The sequence below is a fragment of the Suncus etruscus genome, chromosome 3 (genome assembly GCF_024139225.1).
Source record: "Suncus etruscus isolate mSunEtr1 chromosome 3, mSunEtr1.pri.cur, whole genome shotgun sequence".
NCBI classification, from domain to species: Eukaryota; Metazoa; Chordata; class Mammalia; order Eulipotyphla; family Soricidae; genus Suncus; species Suncus etruscus.
Genome location: NC_064850.1, coordinates 168,797,150 through 168,804,325, shown reverse-complemented (window position 1 = coordinate 168,804,325; position 7,176 = coordinate 168,797,150). Strand labels below are relative to the sequence as shown.

Here is a 7,176-nt window from a genome sequence, read left to right as displayed (position 1 = left end):
TTGCAAGGAGTCTGCCTGGCTCCTGATGCCCCTTTAGGCAAGCATATATGAGGGTTCAGAATAAAGGCAAAGAAATTATCCAAGCAGCCATATTTCAGGAGACATGAAGCTTTATTTAGGCCCTAACCGACATGTGCATATCCCACGTGGCTAAGCTAAGCAGCTTCTTTCTGCTCCTGCATCTATCCTGTCTCTCATCTCTCCATGCTGCTTCCATTTCTCCATGCTGAGGCTTCTGTTGCTAAACTCCCTCTTACCTCTCCCCCAGGCAACCTCTTCAATTACAACCCAAACCTTCCCAGCTATGGGGGGTCGTCTCCCTCTCCAGGTGAGATAGCCAGGAAGTGGGGGGGAGGAGGGTAACATCTCCCTCTTCCTTGATTAGAAAACAAAAGAGCAAAGTTTATCATGTTACCCTTCCCCCAACTTCCTGGCTATTCACCTGGAGAGGGAGACCCTCCCATAGTGGGAAGGATCTGGTTGGTAATTTAAGGGGCTGCGTGGGGCAGGGGTAAGAGGGAGATTGAGCAGCAGAAGCCTCAGCAGGAAGCAGCTTGGAGAGATGAGAGACAGGATAGATGCAGAAACAGCCGAGGGGCTGCTTAGCTTAGAATGCAGGCAGGTGTGTGAGCTGAGGGGGGTCATTGAAGGTGGGAATGCTGCACTGGTGAGGGGGGTATTCTGTTTATGACTGAAACTCAACTACAATCATGCTAGTAATCATGGTGCTTAAATAAAGATTTTATATAGTAAAAGAAAATAAAAGAAGCCATATGAGATATGTACATGGTGGTTAGGGCCTAAATAAAACTTCAGGTCTCCTAACAATCAGTGCTGGCGGGGAAGTGGAGAGAAAGGAACTCTTATCCACTGCTGGTGGGAATGCCGTCTAGTACAGCCTCTATGGAAAGCGATATGGAGGTTTCTTCAAAAACTGGAAATTGAGCTCCCATTCGACCCAGCTATTCCACTCCTAGGGATATACCCTAGGAGCACAAGAATACAATACAAAAACCCCTTCCTCACACCTATATTTATTGCAGCACTATTCACAATAGCCAGGCTCTGGAAAAAACCAAGATGCCCTTCAACAGACGAATGGCTAAAGAAACTGTGGTACATATACACAATGGAATATTATGCAGCCATCAGGAGAGATGAAGTCATGAAATTTTCCTATACATGGATGTACATGGAATCTATCATGCTCAGTGAAATAAGTCGGAGGGAGAGAGAGAGAAGCAGAATAGTCTCACTCATCTATGGGTTTTAAGAAAAATAAAAGTCATTTTTGTAACAATCCTCAGAGACAATTAGAGGAGAGCTGGAACACCAGCTCACTCCATGAAGCTCACCACAAGAGTGGTGAGCACAGTTATAGAAATAACTACACTGAGAACTACCATAATCAAGTGAATGAATGAGGGAACTGGAAAGCCTGTCTGGAGTACAGGTGGGGGTGGAGTGGGATGGAGGGAGATTTGGGACTTTGGTGGCGGGTATGTTGCACTGGTGAAGAGGGGTGATCTTTATATGACTGAAACCTTATCACAATCATTTATGTAATCAAGATATTCAAATAAAGAGAAAAAACAAAACAAAACAAAAAAAAACTTCAGGTCTCCTGAAGTCTGACTGCTGTGAATAAATTCCTCGCTGTTATCCTGAACCTTCTGACCTGCCAGGCCAAAGAAGATGCAGGCACCGGTAGGCCGACTCTATGCACCACCAAGGACTATATCTTAGGTGATTTTTTTCCATATTGAAAATAATGCATGCTAAGGGCTTGTTATAAATGTCTGACTATATTGAAGAAAGTTCCTTCAATTCCTATATTGTTGAGAGTTTTTACCTTGACCAGGGACTTGATCTTGATTTCTTTGTCTACATCTATTGAAATGATCTTATGATTTTTTTAAATTTATATAGTATACTATATTGATTGACTTGTATATGTTAAACCATGCTCGCATGCCAAGGACAGAATCCAACTTGGTCACGGTTATGATATTTGAATGAACTATTGCATTATATTTACTAATTTTTTGAGGATCTTTTTTATCTATGTTCATCACTGATGTCAGCCTGTGATAGTAGTTACACAGAAATTAGGAGTGTTTCTGTTTTTTTGATTATCTGAATGAGCTAAAAAAGTTTTGCAATAGGTCCTGTCCAAGTTCTGAAAGAATTCACTAGTGAATTCATCTTGGTCCATCTTGGCTTTACTTGTGTACTTTATTATCATTGCAATTTCCTTGATAGTGATAGGTCTACTCAGGTGTTCAAAATCATTTTGGTTCAAACTTGGGAGGCTACAGGATTTCAAAACTTGATCCATTTCTTCAGGTTCTCTTCTTTTGTTGCATAAAGATTATCAAAGTAGACTCTGATTACAGTGTGAATTTCTGTGGTGTCTGTTGTAACATCCCCCACTTTAATGTTTTAGTTGCTTTATTACAATATTGAGTTTCTCTTCCTTTGTGAGTCTTCCTAGTATTTAATTTACATACTTAATATTTTCAAAGAACCAACTATTGCTTTTGTTGATTTCTGGATTTTTGTTTTGTTGGCGTTTTTTGTTTCTTTGTTTTTTGTTTGATTCTGGGTCACATCCGGTGATGCTCAGGGGTTCCTCCTGGCTATGCGCTCAGAAGTTGCTTGTGGCTTGGGGACCATATGGGACACCAGGGGGTCAAACCACGGTCTGTTCTTGGTCAGCCACGTGCAAGGCAAAGACCCTACCGCTCTGCCCTCACTCTGGCCCCAGATCTCTGGGAATTTGGGGGAGGGTTCTAGCTAATAATTTTCTTCTCTATATTTAATTATTTCTTCTCTTGCCAGCTTTTAGATCAGTTTGATGGTCATATACTAATGTTTTAATCTCTATGATTAAGTTATTTATGTAAGCTCTTTTTCCTTCCTGTTGAATTCTTGCAAAGCTATAAATGTTCTCCTTAATACTGAATTTGCTGTGTCACTTAAAGTTTGATATATCTCTTCCTCATTCTCATTTGTTTCCAGGAATCTTTAGATTTCTTCTTTGATGTTCTCTCTGACTCATTGGTTGTTTACTAGTGAACTTGAGTTTTCAAGTGTTAAAGTTATTTCTCCATTTCTGTTTGTAATGTACTTCTATTTTCAGTGCATCATAATCTGAGAAGTTAGTTGCTACAGTTTTCTTGATTTTATGGAGATATGTTTTGTGGCCCAGCATGTTTTATATCTTGGAGAATATTCCATTTACACCAGAGAGAAATGTGTATTTGGCTTTATGGGGAATGAAAAATTATATATATATACATATATGTATACAGATATTCATACATATATATACCAATACCCCTCTTCCATTTTTTCCCTTAAAAGCTAGTATATATTGATTGAGTCATATCCTGGTTGATCTATTTAGAGGTGTCAGAATGCTGTTGAAATCTCCCATTGCTATCACGTAACTATGGATGTCTTTCTTTAATCTATTAATAACTGTTTTAAGAAACTTGCTAGCCCCTTATTGTGTGCAAATATGTTTGGGAGTGTGATTTCTTACCGAAATACATAGAACAAATGGATAAAACAACAAATAAAAGCTAAAGGAAATGTTACACAAAGTAAGTGGGGCCAGTAGAGTTGTTAGGAGCCACTGAAGTAGATAAGACTTCTGCTCAGTATACAAAATCATAGATTGATCTATCAGGATCCACCAAATAAGTATATGAACATTGTCAAAGCACAAAATTTATACCAAAGTTATTAAAGACCCTTTAATTTATAAATTTATAACTAGAGTACTTGTATTCTACCTATTTTGTTTAGAGAGGTTAAGGAGTATTATAAGGTAGAGAAAGTTGTAAAAAAGAAAAAAAAAGAATAAGGAGTAAATAATTAACAGTTTATCATAAGTCCGAAGTATTTGCTTATTAGCTTTCAAAAATGCTTGTTCATTTACATTTGGCTACATGTGGGCAAAGAGCATTTCAGGGCATTTCAAAGAACAGCGAATGGTTGAGGCTAGTACAGCGTGCTTTCTGATACTAATTACTTCCTGTTGAAACAAATAAGGCCAGATGATAGACTAATTTTTATTTACATAATTATCATTTAGAGAGAGGTATCTGTTCTGGAGAAATTTTTCAGAATCTCGTTGTTGTAATATTACATATCATAGAGAGCAGATAAACCTCAGAATCTCAGCAGCTTTCACTGAATCAAATGAGAATCTTCAAAATTTCTTTGTTTATATCCTTCCCTATGATGAACTCCTTCCTTGAGGACAATTATAACAAATAGGATTCCTCTTCTTTCATTTCTATCCTTCTTTCCATCTGATGAACTTGTGACATCCTCTCAAAATTAAAAATCTTCCCTTAGATTAACTTTTATATGAAAAGAGGATTCTGATCTACTTTTCAGAATATCTAGTGAGATCTAGCAGATATCTTTGAGTCTAAACAAGCTTTTCAAAGAGCAATATTAGTGAGTTCTGAGAAACCGGTAGCCATAGATTCTTATCTGGATGCCTTCCAGCCCATTTCCAATTAAAGCCAAACTGATCATAAATAAGAGACTAAGCTTACTAATGTGCTCACTAAACTCTCTATGTTAAAATGATGTACTCTGGAGGCTATATTTCTTGGACAGCGTATGCCTTTTCTGAATGATGAAGCCCCCAAGTATAATGTCACAACATGATTTATGATACTGTTTTATATTTATTATCATTTCATAAATAGATTTTTTATTTTTTTCTAAATAAACTGAAACATATTAAGTCATTTCTTTTTCACAATGTTTAACCTAATATTTCCCATCCCAGAATAAAGAACAATGAAATGTAGGGAAATGGCTTTTGAGGTTTTTTTCTTGCTATAATATTTTTACCCATATTAATTTGATATGACAATTGACTTTTTCCCATTATTAAATCTGAAAAAAACAGATGACTACCTTTAAGATTTTTTTTTTTTGCTTTAAAATATTTAAATGCATTCTGCATTTGTAAGTTGCATTCCACTTCTCTATTCTCTCTTTTCAGGATCTAAGTTTCTACAACAAAGATTAGAGTAGAAATGGAGTTAGTGACAGGATTTATTTAACTTTATAGTGATTATTGCTATTTTTTTTCTTAAAGAAAATGAAATTTAACTGTTAATAAAGTGTGATTTTAGTTGCAAAAAAAAAGAAAATCAAATTTTTCCCGATAATATCTCTGTCTTATTGAGATAATGCTGCTTTGCAAGTGTTTTTATGGGTGCAATTTTACACCTCATATAGAAGTAAGTTGCTACAAAACACCTACCACCAAAATACCAACAGTATTTCACAAAAGTCCATTGAATCCCCTTTAACTTAATTTCCCCTACTCCATTTACCTTTGGCAGTGTTAGTTCTGCTAACAGAAACCAAATGCAGTTTTCATTTGACTTCTCTCAACCATGCTTCCCTTCTTAATTTCATGCATATGAGTGTAATCATCCTATATTTATTTTTATTTCACTTAGTATAACCCCCTCTAGTTGAATTTAAACCTAGTTGAATCTTTGCTTCTGAAAGAGGGAAGATGTAATATTTTTTATTGTTGATTGATTTTTATTATGTAAATATACCAAATAATTTGTATCTGCTCATTCGTGGGCATGAGGATTGTTTTCAGATCTTAGCTCTAGTAAATAATCTTGCCATGAACATTAAAATACATAACCTCTTTTCAAATTAGTTTTGTGTTTTTCAGTTAAAAATCTAAGAGTAGAATTTGTGGATCATATAGTAGATCCTTTTATGATTTTGTCCTTCAAAAATACAGTTGTGTGCAGGAAAGACAGTGCAGTCTATGGGTGCATATTTTGTATATGACCAACATGGGCTTGATTTATGGAATTTTATAATGGCCCCTCAAGCACTGGTGGAGTGATTCCTGAGTACAGATCCAGGAGTAACTTCTAAAAATTTCAAGATAAATGAGAACTAAGTAAATTAATATATAAAAAGTAGCTACTTGGTATTGGGAATATGTCACATCAACTATTTGTGTTAATAGAAAGTTACTAATGTTGTATTTAATCACATAATCATCCCAGATTGCAAGCCAGATTTATTTTTTAAAAGAGTGAGGCTTGGTCATTACGTGAAGCTTTTAAAAAAATATATTGATAGTGCTCGCTTCGGCAGCACATATACTAAAATTGGAACGATACAGAAAGATTAGCATGGCCCCTGCGCAAGGATGACACGCAAATTCATGAAGCGTTCCATACTTAAAAAATATATAGATAAATAAATACTATTAAAAACTTTTATTACTAATTTTTAGGAGACAGATTCAAATAACTTGAATACCCATGAATATACATTTAAAGTAAATAGTTCAGGGACTGGAGAGCTAGCATGGAGGTAGGGCCTTTGCCTTGCATGCAGAAGGATGGTGGTTTGAATCCCGGCATCACATATGGTCTTCCAGGAGCAATCTCTGGGCATAGAGCCAGGAGTAACCCCTGAGTGCTGTTTAGTGTCACCCAAAAAACGAAACAAACGAACAAACAAAACAAAACAAAACAAAAAAACCCCAAATAAATAATTAAAAAATATGCCCATATTTCTTTTTTTTATTTTTCCTTACTCATTATTTTATTCATTTTGTTTTTTTTAATTGCTCTATTTAAGCACCTTGGTTACAAAATTTCTCCTTGTCGGGTTTAAGCCATACAATGTACACCATCCTTCATCAGTGCTTCTTCCAATCACCACCATCACTGATATCTCCTGTTTTCCTATCAGCACCTTATTTCTTTGTGACAATAGAGGTAAATTTTGATGATCTGAAAAAACAAAACAAAATTTAATACATTCGTTGTTATTGATTTGTGGATTATACTCAAGAAGCCTTCTTGCAGTTATGTGAAGTACTGACTTTCTAAACTTTATCTTCTGTCTGAAGATTCTACACACAGCATTGATTGTGTTTTCTGAGACACCGTTTTCTCCTTGGCTGTTCTATCAGTGATTACTGCTTTCCATCCACTCCCGCAGAAGCCTTTCCAAAGGCTGTGCGTTGCAGTGATTTTCAAAAGGTTTATCCACACAGACTTACAACATGTACCACCAAATATTATAGCCTGATGGTGTGTGAAGACAAATGCATACCTAAATATGACTGATGCATATTCTGTTTGGTTCCTATTA

At 35.9% G+C, this 7,176-nt stretch overlaps 1 non-coding gene across 1 annotated transcript; it reads left to right on the top strand.

Annotated features, from left to right (window-relative positions):
* The first annotated feature begins 6,149 nt into the window (after positions 1-6,149).
* LOC126004628 (U6 spliceosomal RNA) lies at positions 6,150-6,255 on the top strand. The gene has a single exon (XR_007493895.1). It is a non-coding gene; the product is annotated as a U6 spliceosomal RNA (small nuclear RNA).
* Positions 6,256-7,176: the final 921 nt, after the last annotated feature.